The sequence below is a fragment of the Hemiscyllium ocellatum genome, chromosome 34 (genome assembly GCF_020745735.1).
Source record: "Hemiscyllium ocellatum isolate sHemOce1 chromosome 34, sHemOce1.pat.X.cur, whole genome shotgun sequence".
Taxonomy (NCBI): Eukaryota; Metazoa; Chordata; class Chondrichthyes; order Orectolobiformes; family Hemiscylliidae; genus Hemiscyllium; species Hemiscyllium ocellatum.
The window spans coordinates 315,068-326,998 of NC_083434.1; positions in this window are offsets into that span (position 1 = coordinate 315,068).

Sequence of the window (11,931 nt, forward strand, 5' to 3'; positions counted from 1 at the left end):
TAAATGTGAGGTGTTACATTTTGGGAAAGTAAATCTTAGCAGGACTTATACACTTAACGGTAAGGTCCTAGGGAGTGTTGCTGAACAAAAGTGCAGGTTCATAGCTCCTTGAAAGTGGAATCACAGGTAGATAGGATAGTGAAGAAGGCGTTGGATATGCTTTCCTTCATTGGTCAGAGCATTGACTATAGGACTTGGGAGGTCATGTTGCGGCTGTATAGGACATTGGTTAGACCACTATTGGAATATTGCATACAATTCTGATTTACTAAGATGTTGTGAGATTTGAAAGGATTCAGAAAAGATTTACAAGGATGTTGCCAGTGTTGGAGGATTTGAGCTATAGGGAGAAGCTGAACAGGCTGGGGCTGTTTTCCCTGGAGCATCAGAGGCTGAGAGGTGACCTTATATAAAGCCGTGAGGGGCACGATAGGTAAATAGACAAAGTAATTTCCCCAGGGTGGGGGTAATCAAAAATTTGGGATTGGTTTTAAGGTTAGAGGGGTATGATTAAAAAGTGAGTGAAAATGCTATGGTTTCACGCAGGACATGTTGCATGGATCGAATGAGCTGCCAGAAGAAGTGGTGGAGGCTGATACAATTATAACAGTTAAAAGGCATCTGGGTGGGTATATAAACAAGAAGGGTACATATGGATATGGACCAAATGCTGGCAAATGGGACTAGATATATTTAGGATACCTGGCCGGCATCCTAGCCGACCAGGAGTCTGTTTCCATGCTGTGTATCTCTAAGACTGTATAACACTGAGGTATTTGGGTGGGATTTCATTGTTAAATTAACTTGTTCAATTGACATCAAAGTAAAAGGAAGAATTTCTAGAATATGTTCTGAAGAATTTCCTTGGCTGCTGTATCTCTATCCAACTAGAAAGATGGGCTGGATATGGTACTAGGAATAAAGTTTCTGTCACTTGGAACATTTGGGTAAGCATGATTATTGCAGCAAGGTTTAAATGAGTCCTGGAGAAGAGCAAGAAACAATACAAAGTAGAATTTCTAAACTAAAAGTAAACTCACTTCAATGGGATTAAAAGAGTAAAATGAAATTTAAGTTCAAAGGATAACAGTAACAGGAAAAAGAGTGATTGTCAGCTGGATACATTCCAATAAGGGCGAAAGGCAGGAGAACCAAAACCAGAGTTCCTGGCATATGAAGGAAATGTGTGTATGATTTATTTCAAGCTTTTTCAAGGAAGAACCAGGCCAAAAATAATTACAGGTAGTTCTCTTATAAAACAAGTTTCGGTAGCGCAATTTGGCTATAATGTCGCTGAAGAATTAGGACACGACATTTTCACAAACACTTACCTCTGTTCGCAGTGACATGATTCCAGCAGCGATCGTTTTGCACCTTTCATTCTGCGCATGTACCTATGTCAGCACCGAAGTGTCTGTGCCATTCTGTGTATGAGATGATGTCAGCTGCTGTCAGAGCATGTGAGAGGTACAGTATTAAATATTGAGCAACTTCATCTCAAAAATTAAACTAATAAATGTTCATTGCTCTCCCCCGAGACAAGAATATTCTTGTATAATTCGTATATAAGCCCTGTATAAGTCCTGCTGCAAGACTGCATTATCCTTATACATACCATTTGCCATTCTTATTTGCTCTGGTACCTGCATATTTCACAATCTACTCCCAGGTTATCTTCTTTTTTGGAAAAAGAATGTTAGCAAGAAGTGTCCTGATGATAAAATTGAAGGTGGTGAATGCAAAAGAAAAAACTATGATACTGGAAGAGCAGCTAGATGTTATGAAGTGTTTTTAGCATTAGAAGAGAACATATGATACAGGAATAAGAGAATTGGTCTTACGCACCATTAGAGGCAACGCTGAAAAAATTAAAGCAAGCTGTAATGCTGGAACAAGTCTGAGTGCCAGCAAATCTGTGATGTCATAGTCAAAGGAACTTGAGGAGATGGAGAGGCTTCTAAGTGTTTGGATAGAAGATCAGACAAACATTGACCTGGGACAATGTTTCTTATTATAAAAGAGAAAACTTTTTCCATTAATGAAGAGCTGAACAAAAAAACTCAAAAACCTGCAGATGTGCCTGCCTTTAGTGCTAGCAGTGGGTGGTTTGTTGATTGTAAGTACCGCAATACATTCCATAATGTAAAGTTAATCGGTGAATCTACCTGCGCATATACAAAGCACAAAACCATATTAGATTAGATCAGTGATAAGATTTTGCATTAACAAAAGGAAAATAAAGAAAAAAAAAGAACAAAAAACTGGCACAACAAACTATTCCTCAATCTGTGACTGTTGAAAGAAAAATATGAAAGAAAAGGTTCCAGATTTTTGTATATTTGTTAGAGGAATCAGATACGGATAACCTAATCATTTCTAATTTAAGAAGGTATAGCACATCTCTAACCCAGTAAAAAAAAGACTGATGAAGAACACTACACCCTAGATAAAATCTTAAATTTGGATTAGACAGATTTATATTGGATGTGAATGCCAGCAAAAAAACTACATTTCTAAGAATGAAACACATGCTCCAGACTTTACAATATCAATGGATTGTATGACTGCTGGTTGCAAATGCCGCTGGATGCTTAAAGCTTAAGCCTGTGCTAGTATACCACTCTACCATTCCACGAGACCTGAAGGGTTACCTTAAGTATCTACTTCAGATCAAGCAAAAAAGGTGGGATGACAGGGCAATTTTTTCTGACCTTATTGTTGATATTTTGAATGATACTTTTAGACAGTACTGTAGGCAAACAAATTTGGATTTCACGGCTCTCCACATCCTGAATAATGCACCAATCCATCCTGCCAAGATCGGTGAGCTTTCTGAAAATATCAGTGTGCTATTTCTACCTCCAAACCCAACTCTCTCATTCAACCTAAGGCCAAGGTGCAATATCAGCTTTTAAAGCTAATTATTTAAGATGCACATTCAAGAGGCTGATTGCAGTTACTGATGGAGATAATGAGGATGGTGTTCTTCAATTCTGGATGAGCTTTAACATCAAGAATGCTACTGACATTATTGTGGAGGTCTGGGGTAATGTCAGTAAGGACTGCCTCCATGCAGTTTGGCAGCAGCTTCTTATGCATTTTTTCAAGATTTTAGAGGATGTGAACCACCAAAAGAGCTCCCAAAAATCGAAGAGCAGTGTTTTGCCCTTGCAAAGCCGGTTGGTTTTGAAGAAGTGGCAAATGAGGATATTGAACAGCTGCTTGATACCCATTGTGAAGACCTCTTTACAACAGCTTATCACTGAGGGGTAAGTGGAAGCTGGAGGTGAAAAGAATGAAGTCCAGGATGCAGCACCACGAGAGTTTTCGGGTGACCATCCTCCAAGGCAGACGTCAGGACAGACAGCAGCGAAAAGTGGCCGAGCAGAGGCACTCCTATACACACACATACACACAGACACATGTATATACAGACACGCACATAGACACACACACTCCTACAGATACACACACTCCCACACTCACACATGCATCCTCTCACAGACCTAAACACCTTACACTCACACACACACACATATACACTCTCTCTCACAGACACTCACAAGCCCCCACCCCAGACACACACACTTTCACACACACACACACATCCTCTCACAGATGTAGACCCCTTTACACTCACACACTCACATGTATACACTCTCTCTCACACCTACAACCCCCCACCCCAGACAGACAGGCAGACACACAAAAACCCATATGCACATATGCACATATATGTTTGTGGGGTGAATTTGTACTTGCAGAGTTACATTGTACATTGCTTAAAAACTGCATGAATCCATGTAAGAATCTGTTAACTCACTTTTTAGATTAGAATCAGTCTAAACGTTATGGCACAGACAGGGAACACAGGATGCTAACACCTTCAACATTTTGTCTGGCTGATGCCAATTGTTACAGTTAAGCTGAGAATGTAACGTTTAAAGAAAGTTTTGTGGTTTACATATGAAAGAAATGAAACTATCATGGACATTCCAATAGGTGAGATATTCAACAAACAAACAAGATATTTTTCAATATATAATTTCAGTTACATCACACTGTAAACCTTTGCTATAAATTCTGTGCCTTACAATTGTGTCCTCCACGACCACCTGATGAAGGAGCGGTGCTCTGAAAGCTAGAGCTTCCAATTAAACCTGTTGGACTATAACCTGGTGTTGTGTGATTTTTAATTTTGTACACCCCAGTCCAACATTAGCATCTTCAAATCATTTCTATTTCTCTTTTGCCTTCTATCCTGAGGGAAATTGAGAGGCCCTTGCAGATCTTAGAGGACAACAATTACAATGCAGAATGCAGCAGAGTAGCAATTTACTCAAAATTATATCAACTGGCACCCTATGAACAATTTCTTCAAGACTGAAGAAAAAGGGGAAAGCAGCAAAAACTGGAATGCCTTTTTTAAACCAACCCCCGAGAAAGAATCAGAAGGCAATCAACCACAGCCATCAACTTCTGTAACCACAATTGCACCTGACGGGATTTATGATGATGACCCTCATGTAATGTTTTTCAATGTAATGTGTTAAATTTATTTTTGTTTTGTTAATAAATTTGATGTATACTTTCATTCATGCTGTGCTAGAATTTGTGTTAGGCAAAAGTGAGGACTGCAGATGCTGGAAACCAGAGTTTAGATTAGAGTGGTGCTGGAAAAGCACAGCAGGTCAGGCAGCATCTGATGAGCAGGAAAATCAACCTTTTGTGCAAAAGCCCTTCATCAGGAATACAGTTTTCCCTAACGTCACTTTTCCCATAGGTCCTATTATTTCTATTAAACGATTTTCAATTAAACGAGGTTTTGCTGGAATGCAAATACGGCATTACAGAACCTCTTGAAGTTGAGAAATGCAGTCAAGATAGAGTCATAGAGTCATAGAGGTGTACAGCATGGAAACAGATCCTTCGGTCCAACCTGTCCATGCTTACCAGGTATCCTAACCCAATCTAGTCACACCTGCCAGCACCTGGCCCATATCCCTCCAAACTCTTCCTATTCATATACCCATCCAAATGCCTCTTAAATGCTGCAATTGTACCAACCTCCACCACATCCTCCGGCAGCTCATTCCATCCACATACCACTCTCTGTGTGAAAAAGTTGCTGCATAGGTCTCTTTTATATCTTTCTCCTCTCACCCTAAACCTATGCCCTCTAGTTCTGGATTCCCTGACCACAGGGAAAAGTCTTTGCCTATTTACCCTATCCATGCCCTTCATAATTTTGTAAACCTCTATAAGGTCATCCCTCAGCCTCTGATGCTCCAGGGAAAACAGCCCCAGCCTGTTCAGCCTCTCCCTATAGCTCCAATTCTCCAATCCTGGCAACATCCTTGTTAATCTTTTCTGAATCCTTTCAAGTTTCACAACACCTTTCTGATAGGAAGGAGGCCAGAATTGCACGCAATATTCCAACAGTGGCCTAACCAATATCCTGTACAGCCACAACATAACCCCCCAACTTCCGTATACAATACTCTGACCAATAGAGGAAAGTATGCCAAATGCCTTCTTCACTATCCAATCTACCTGCGACTCCACTTTCAAGGAGCTATGAACCTGCACTCCAAGGTCTCTTTATTCAGCAAAGATTGAGATGTACAATTGGATCTAAAATTCCAATTGTACATTTTCCTGCGTCACAGGCTATTGAAACGCAGACTAAAAACTTGTCCGGAATCAAATAGTGAAAGAGGAAAGATTTAGTGAATGTGCGTGTGTCTGTGTGTGTGAAAGAGAGAACGAGAAAGATGTGCTGTTCGTTTCTTTTCAGCCTGTAGAAAATTTAACTCATTGTCTGGTTTGAATGCACATTTGTTTGTTAGTGTTTGAATGTTTGTGTCTTGTTCTCTGGAGCTGCAAACGTAAAATGATGGTCTTGATTAAAGAGATTGTGATTTTGACATTTTAATTTGATTTGAAAATTGTATTTTAAAGATTTAAATTTGCTTTAAAAAGTGTTTTAATATTGTGTTGTTATATCTGTTGAAATATTCATCTGTTTTAAATTGTTTTGAAAATAAGAAATAATGGCAAATTATATAGATTTGACCATTGAGAAAGTTGTCATTGCAGATGTTATGTGAAAAATATTCAGAAAAAGCCCAAAGTTTTAGCCAGTTGTCTGGTGAACAAAATGAAAGTTGGGCAATGAATTTGGGCATTGGGAGGTCTGAAGAATTTAGACATGGTAAAGTCAGCTCAGCAGCAAACTTGGTGTAAAAATATGCGCTCGAAAACTAAAGAACTGATTGGACTTTGACATCAATATTGTCACAAACTTCAAGATAATTCTTTACTAGCCTCTTGGCATGAAAACGCCACTAAATTGGGCATCAAATTGACCGAAGAGGGGATTCTTAAACTAGTCGAAGTTCTTAAAAACGAACGTGCACATGAGAAAAGATTACAGTCTGAGTGATCTCTATGTAAATGTAATGACAAAACTAAAGAACTGCATAGTTGGCCTTAATTTAATGACGGAGACTTCGAATATATGGATCTTAATAATTGGACATCGATACTTCCAAGAGGGAAATGTAACTCAGTGGGGATGCTGTTAATAGTCAATGAGGACTCACTGCTGAAGTGACACCATATTTATAGATAAAACTAAGGGGTAGAATCTGGCCAGGAAACAAAACAGTCAAGTCTGCAACTGACAAAGGTGTAATGCCCAACAGTTTCAATGTCAAATCACAGAACGAGAGGTAGAGATGCAAGTAAATAACCTCTGATAGAAAGGATGTGAAACTGGAACTTCAGTTCCAATAAGCACCAAGATAAAAGCTGCAGCCTGACAGTAGTAGATGGCTTAAAATTTCCAAAGTGTGATTTGAAGAAATTCGGGGTCACTCAACACTGGATTTTGGAATATTCTTGCAGTATAGAGAGAATGGTTGAGTCAGAAGGCTTTGGGAAGCCACAGAGTTGCACATCAGCTCACATGGGAAACATTAGGGAATTGTCTGTAAAGTTAGAATGCGGTTCAAGGAGCAGAGGGTGAATCCAATGAATGAGTAAACTGAGGACAATAGTAACAGATTTGATGACATTATAGATCAAATGAGTAAACACATGGCAAAGAATATTCAATGGCAGATGTGTAAAAGGATGCAAATTGGAATTCAGATTGAGGAGGAGCAAAATAGAATGTTACAAAATAGAAAGGGAAAAGAAAGACAAATCAAGAGGTTCTCATAAACAAATTTTACACCTGATAAATGTATTCAATGTACTGCCCATTGTAATAGCAAAGGGTAGTTGATATTGGCAACCATTTGGCAGATGCAGCAGCAAAAACAGCCTCAAAGGGGATCTTATGGTTGTGCCCAGAATGATGAGGCAGCCTACAAGTTCTAACAAGAACCATGATTTGGAGATGCAGATGTTGGACTGGGTTGTATAAAAGTTAAAAATCACACAGCACCAGGTTATAGTCCAACAGGTTTAATTGGAAGCACACTAGCTTTTGGAGCGACGCTCCTTCATCAGGTGATCTGATCACCTGATCACAATCACATGATGAAGGAGCGTCGCTCCGAAAGCTAGTGTGCTTCCAATTAAACCTGTTGGACTATAACCTGGTGTTGTGTGATTTTTAACTTTTAACAAGAACCAGTTTACTTCGATGAATTAATGCCAACCATCTAAGATGTTGTTAAACTTCAGGGTCACTGATAAGCAGTTATGGTCCGAGTTGGGCCGTTTGTATGACCCTGATGCTCAACTCTGGACTACTCCCATGGGTCAAACTTGTATGTCTGATGATCTTGTTTGATGGGTTATTGAATGTGTTCATTGCGCAGAGCATTGTGGTGCCAAAGTGATTAGTGGCTTACTTCTGAGCAACTCGTGGCATCCCGACCTGCAGTTTATTGGTTCAGAGGGTTAATGACTACTGCTAGATCTGTCAGGAGCATAACCCCAGCAAGGGCGTTCCCTGTGATCAGGGGAAGATAACCCTTCACCTGGCAGCCCTTTTGAGATACTCCAACTGGACTACTTTGAGTTGACTAAATGCCAATGTTATAAATAAATTTTGGTTATTGTTGTTGTCTTTTCTAAGTGGGTTGAAGCCTACCCTTCTACTAACACTGCTGCTGAGATTGTGGTGAAGAATTTGCTGAAGGAAATTATTCCCTGCTTCGGTATACCTGTGTGCATTAGCTTAGACACTGGACTGCATTTTGTGGATTATATTAATGAAGAACTCTGTTCCCAGCTTTCTATTCATCGGCAACTGCATTGTGCTTATCATCCTCAGACTGCCAGCCTTGTTGAACGTTTTAACCAGACTCTAAAGATGACACTTGCCAAAGTAATGGCTGACACTGGTCTTTCATGGGTTAAGCTACTTCCTGTGGCCTTATTCCAGATTCGATTCATGCCTGTGGGCAAGTCACGACTGTCTCCAGCTGAGATTCTCGACAGTCACCTGCTCCATACTCCTTGGAACGATTCGACTCCCTCCTCAGACTGCTTCCACCACGTGACCGAAGAAATGATTGTTTATGTTCTTGCTCTAACTAACGTTATGCGTGCCTTTCACACTCAGGTGTACTTGGGCTACAGCAATGTTGCCTCCCTTTCAGCCTCTTCACAGGTGGAGACTGGTTTGTTTGTGCTTGTTGAATTGGGCCCCTTCCAGGTTTTACTTATCCCCCCTACTGTAGCCAATTCACTGGTGGCTCAGCTTGGGTCCACCTGCATCATTGTAAATTGATTGACTGTGCCAATCAAAAGTGGAGAGAGGTTGAGACAATACTGGAATCCGAGGAAACCGAGGGGATCCTGTCCACTTGGGTTTTTGAATTTTGCTGTTGTTTTAATGCTATTCTTATTACAGATACTTGAACTAAGAGGACAGACATGTGGTGCATTGCTGACCGACTCACCTGTTTGATCACATATGACATTCTGTTTGGGAAAGCCACTAAGTATTGATGTGATTCAGAACGATCTGAGATTATTCATCACCTATGCCAAGGAGATATCGTCCAGTGCCTTCGATGTTTGAAATGTGACAAAGATTGATTAATGCAATGGACTATTACATCAGAAAGACCATACGGTCCATCTGAACAGTAGAAATCAATGGAAATTACCATGTTGGTACTGAACCTTTTTTTTAATTTTACCTGCAGATGTAAGCTTAATGAGGATAGAACTTCTTAACCCCATTACTATGGTAAATGTTTTAAACAGGTCCAGGAGCACCATCTCTTTTTGCAGGATGGGCTACTCGAGAAAAGAGGGGCCTGATAAAGGGAAACTCCTCAGTCCACGAACAACTTACTTATACAGGCCCACAGAATGCTCTTCACCCCAGAGTCAGTAGTATGTTACTCCTCTATATCTGTAGATGACTTACTTGTCCCGTCCTCAGTCCCTGATCCCAATCTATTCACCTGTTTGCTGATGACTTTTAACTCTACTGCAGGGTTTTAAGAGAATTGCTTTAATGGAACCAGTTGTGGGTGTGCAATTGTTCATGTTCCACATAATATCTCCTGCCTATTTGAGACTTGTTTCGTCCACTCATGTAAGACAAAGAGGCCTTATACCTGCTGCCCAAAGTATAGAAACAGCTTACATTCCACTGGCTGGGGGACAACACATTTTATGTGGCTTAAGTAATTGTACCCATCTCCATGTATGGACCCAGAATGGAACCCTTCCCATGTGCATTTATAGATCTTTTCTTTTTTCAGAATCTGATACTGTCACCAAGATCATGTGCAATAGAGCTAAGGGAGGGCCTAATGGGAACAGGATTCTGAGGACCGATGTCTACCATACAGTGCGAGCGCTCAATGGTCAGGAGTAGGCGAATGGGTCTGGGTGGGTTACTTTTCGGAGGGTCAGTGTGGACTTGTTTCTGTACTGTAGGGAATCTAATCTAATCTAATCTTTACCCATTTCTTATGGTGCTCAAGTGGCACCTCTTACAAAATGTCAGCTCTTTACTCCTGTAGACCTGACCAGAACCCTGCTGTAACATTTCAGTAACATATTTTAACAAATCCTCCATCATAAACACCAAGCCACGCTATTATTTCTTCAGCCAAGGTAAAGCTACCAATTTCCTTGTCCTTGTTGGCAAAGATGGTCACCATAAGGTCACTGTTGGAACCCTTTTTTCCCACAACAGTACCTTGTCCTGGCCAGTGGACAAGTTGTTGGAACCTTCATCTGAGGAGGACATAGCGGTCGGTCTCAGCCGTCCTTTGCTCCAAATGGAAGGATCGCAAGGGACTGGGTGACAGAGCGGTAGATATGATCTATATGGACTTCAGTAAGGCATCCGACAAGGTTCCCCAATCCATCTCCCATGTGGAATACAAGTAGAACTAGCCATTTGGAGACAGAACTAGCTCAAAGATAGAAGACAGAGGGTGATGGTGGAGGGTTGTTTTTCAGACTGGAGGCCTGTGATCAGTGGAGTGCCACAAGGATTTGTGCTGGGCCCTCTACGTTTTGTCATTTACATAAATGATTTGGATGTGGGTATAAGAGGTACAGTTAGTAAGTTTGCAGATGACACCAAAATTGAAGGTATAGTGGACAGCGAAGAAGGTTACCTCAGTTTACAACAGGATCTGGACCTGATGGGCCAATTGGCAGACAAGTGGCAGATGGAGTTTAATTTAGATAAATGTGAGGTGCTGCATTTTGGGAAAGCCAATCTTAGCAGGACTTATACACTTAATGGTAAGGTCCTTGGGAGTGTTGCTGAACAAAAAAACCTTGGAATGCAGGTTCATATTCCTGATGAAGGGCTTTTGCCTAAAACGTCGATTTCACTGCACTTTGGATGCTGCCTGAACTGCTGTGCTTTTCCAGCACCACTAATCCAGAATAGTGGTCTACCTACACTATCCCACTTCATGTTACAGAACAATAATGGGGAGACAGAAGCCTGGCACCGTCATGTGGATGCCTCATAGTTTGGGAGTGAGAGGTACATGTCCCTGCATAAATTGGGCCATCTAACAGGTGTTGGTAACTCCCTCTATCACCCCTTGGTCCTGCTGCGGTTTGGTTGTCCGTGTGGCTGCTCATGGGCTCCACATTCTTAAGCATATTGTCCTGTGCGCTTGCAGTACAAACACCATGCTGGCTGCCTGGTGTCCCCTTGCTATGTCCCTCAATCTCTCCCTGCATGGCTGCGTTGGGTGGAACTGGGTTCCTTTGGTGAGTGTTTCTCTGTCTTCCTTCATTCCTCCACACTGGACACAGGTTGCAAGTTCAGAAAGAAGCATTTTCCCTCTTTTTTTCTGCTTTGCTTTTATTCAATTCATGGGCTTCTCTCCCCCACACCTGGGACATTCTCCTGAGCACCCATACCTCATTGTGGCTTGGCTAAGTAGGATCAAAATTTCCACAGACTTTCTTGCTTTCTTTGGTGATATGAAAAACCCACTTAGCTGAGTCAGCCTCAGACAACTGACCCCTGTTTTAAGTCTCCGTAGACTCCTGTAAAGTGTATCCATAAATGACTGGCAAAGGCAGTTGGGTGATCCCCTTCTTTTGTCTGCACTTGTTCACAATAGCCAATTGCTGGTAGGATTGCCTTTTTCATGCCAGTGAGGGTTCTGTCTCCTACACTTAGTGTATTGGGATTGTGGACTGCATTGGCTGGCTTAAACATATTGTAATGAGTTTTACTTCCTCTCTGGTCAAGCCCATATAAAACCTTCTGCTGAGTGACCCTTTCAATGGACAGATCAGCTGATTGTTCGAATTCAGGAATTTTGTTCGCAATCACACTATAATTGTGCCACCGTACATGGGGCGGTGTATGTGATTGCTGGGGCTTTAGCATCCCCAACCCATCTTTCGGTAGTGATTGGACTCATCGCAACAGGGGGTGGCCCCAGGGATGCTGAAGGAGTTGACTCCTTT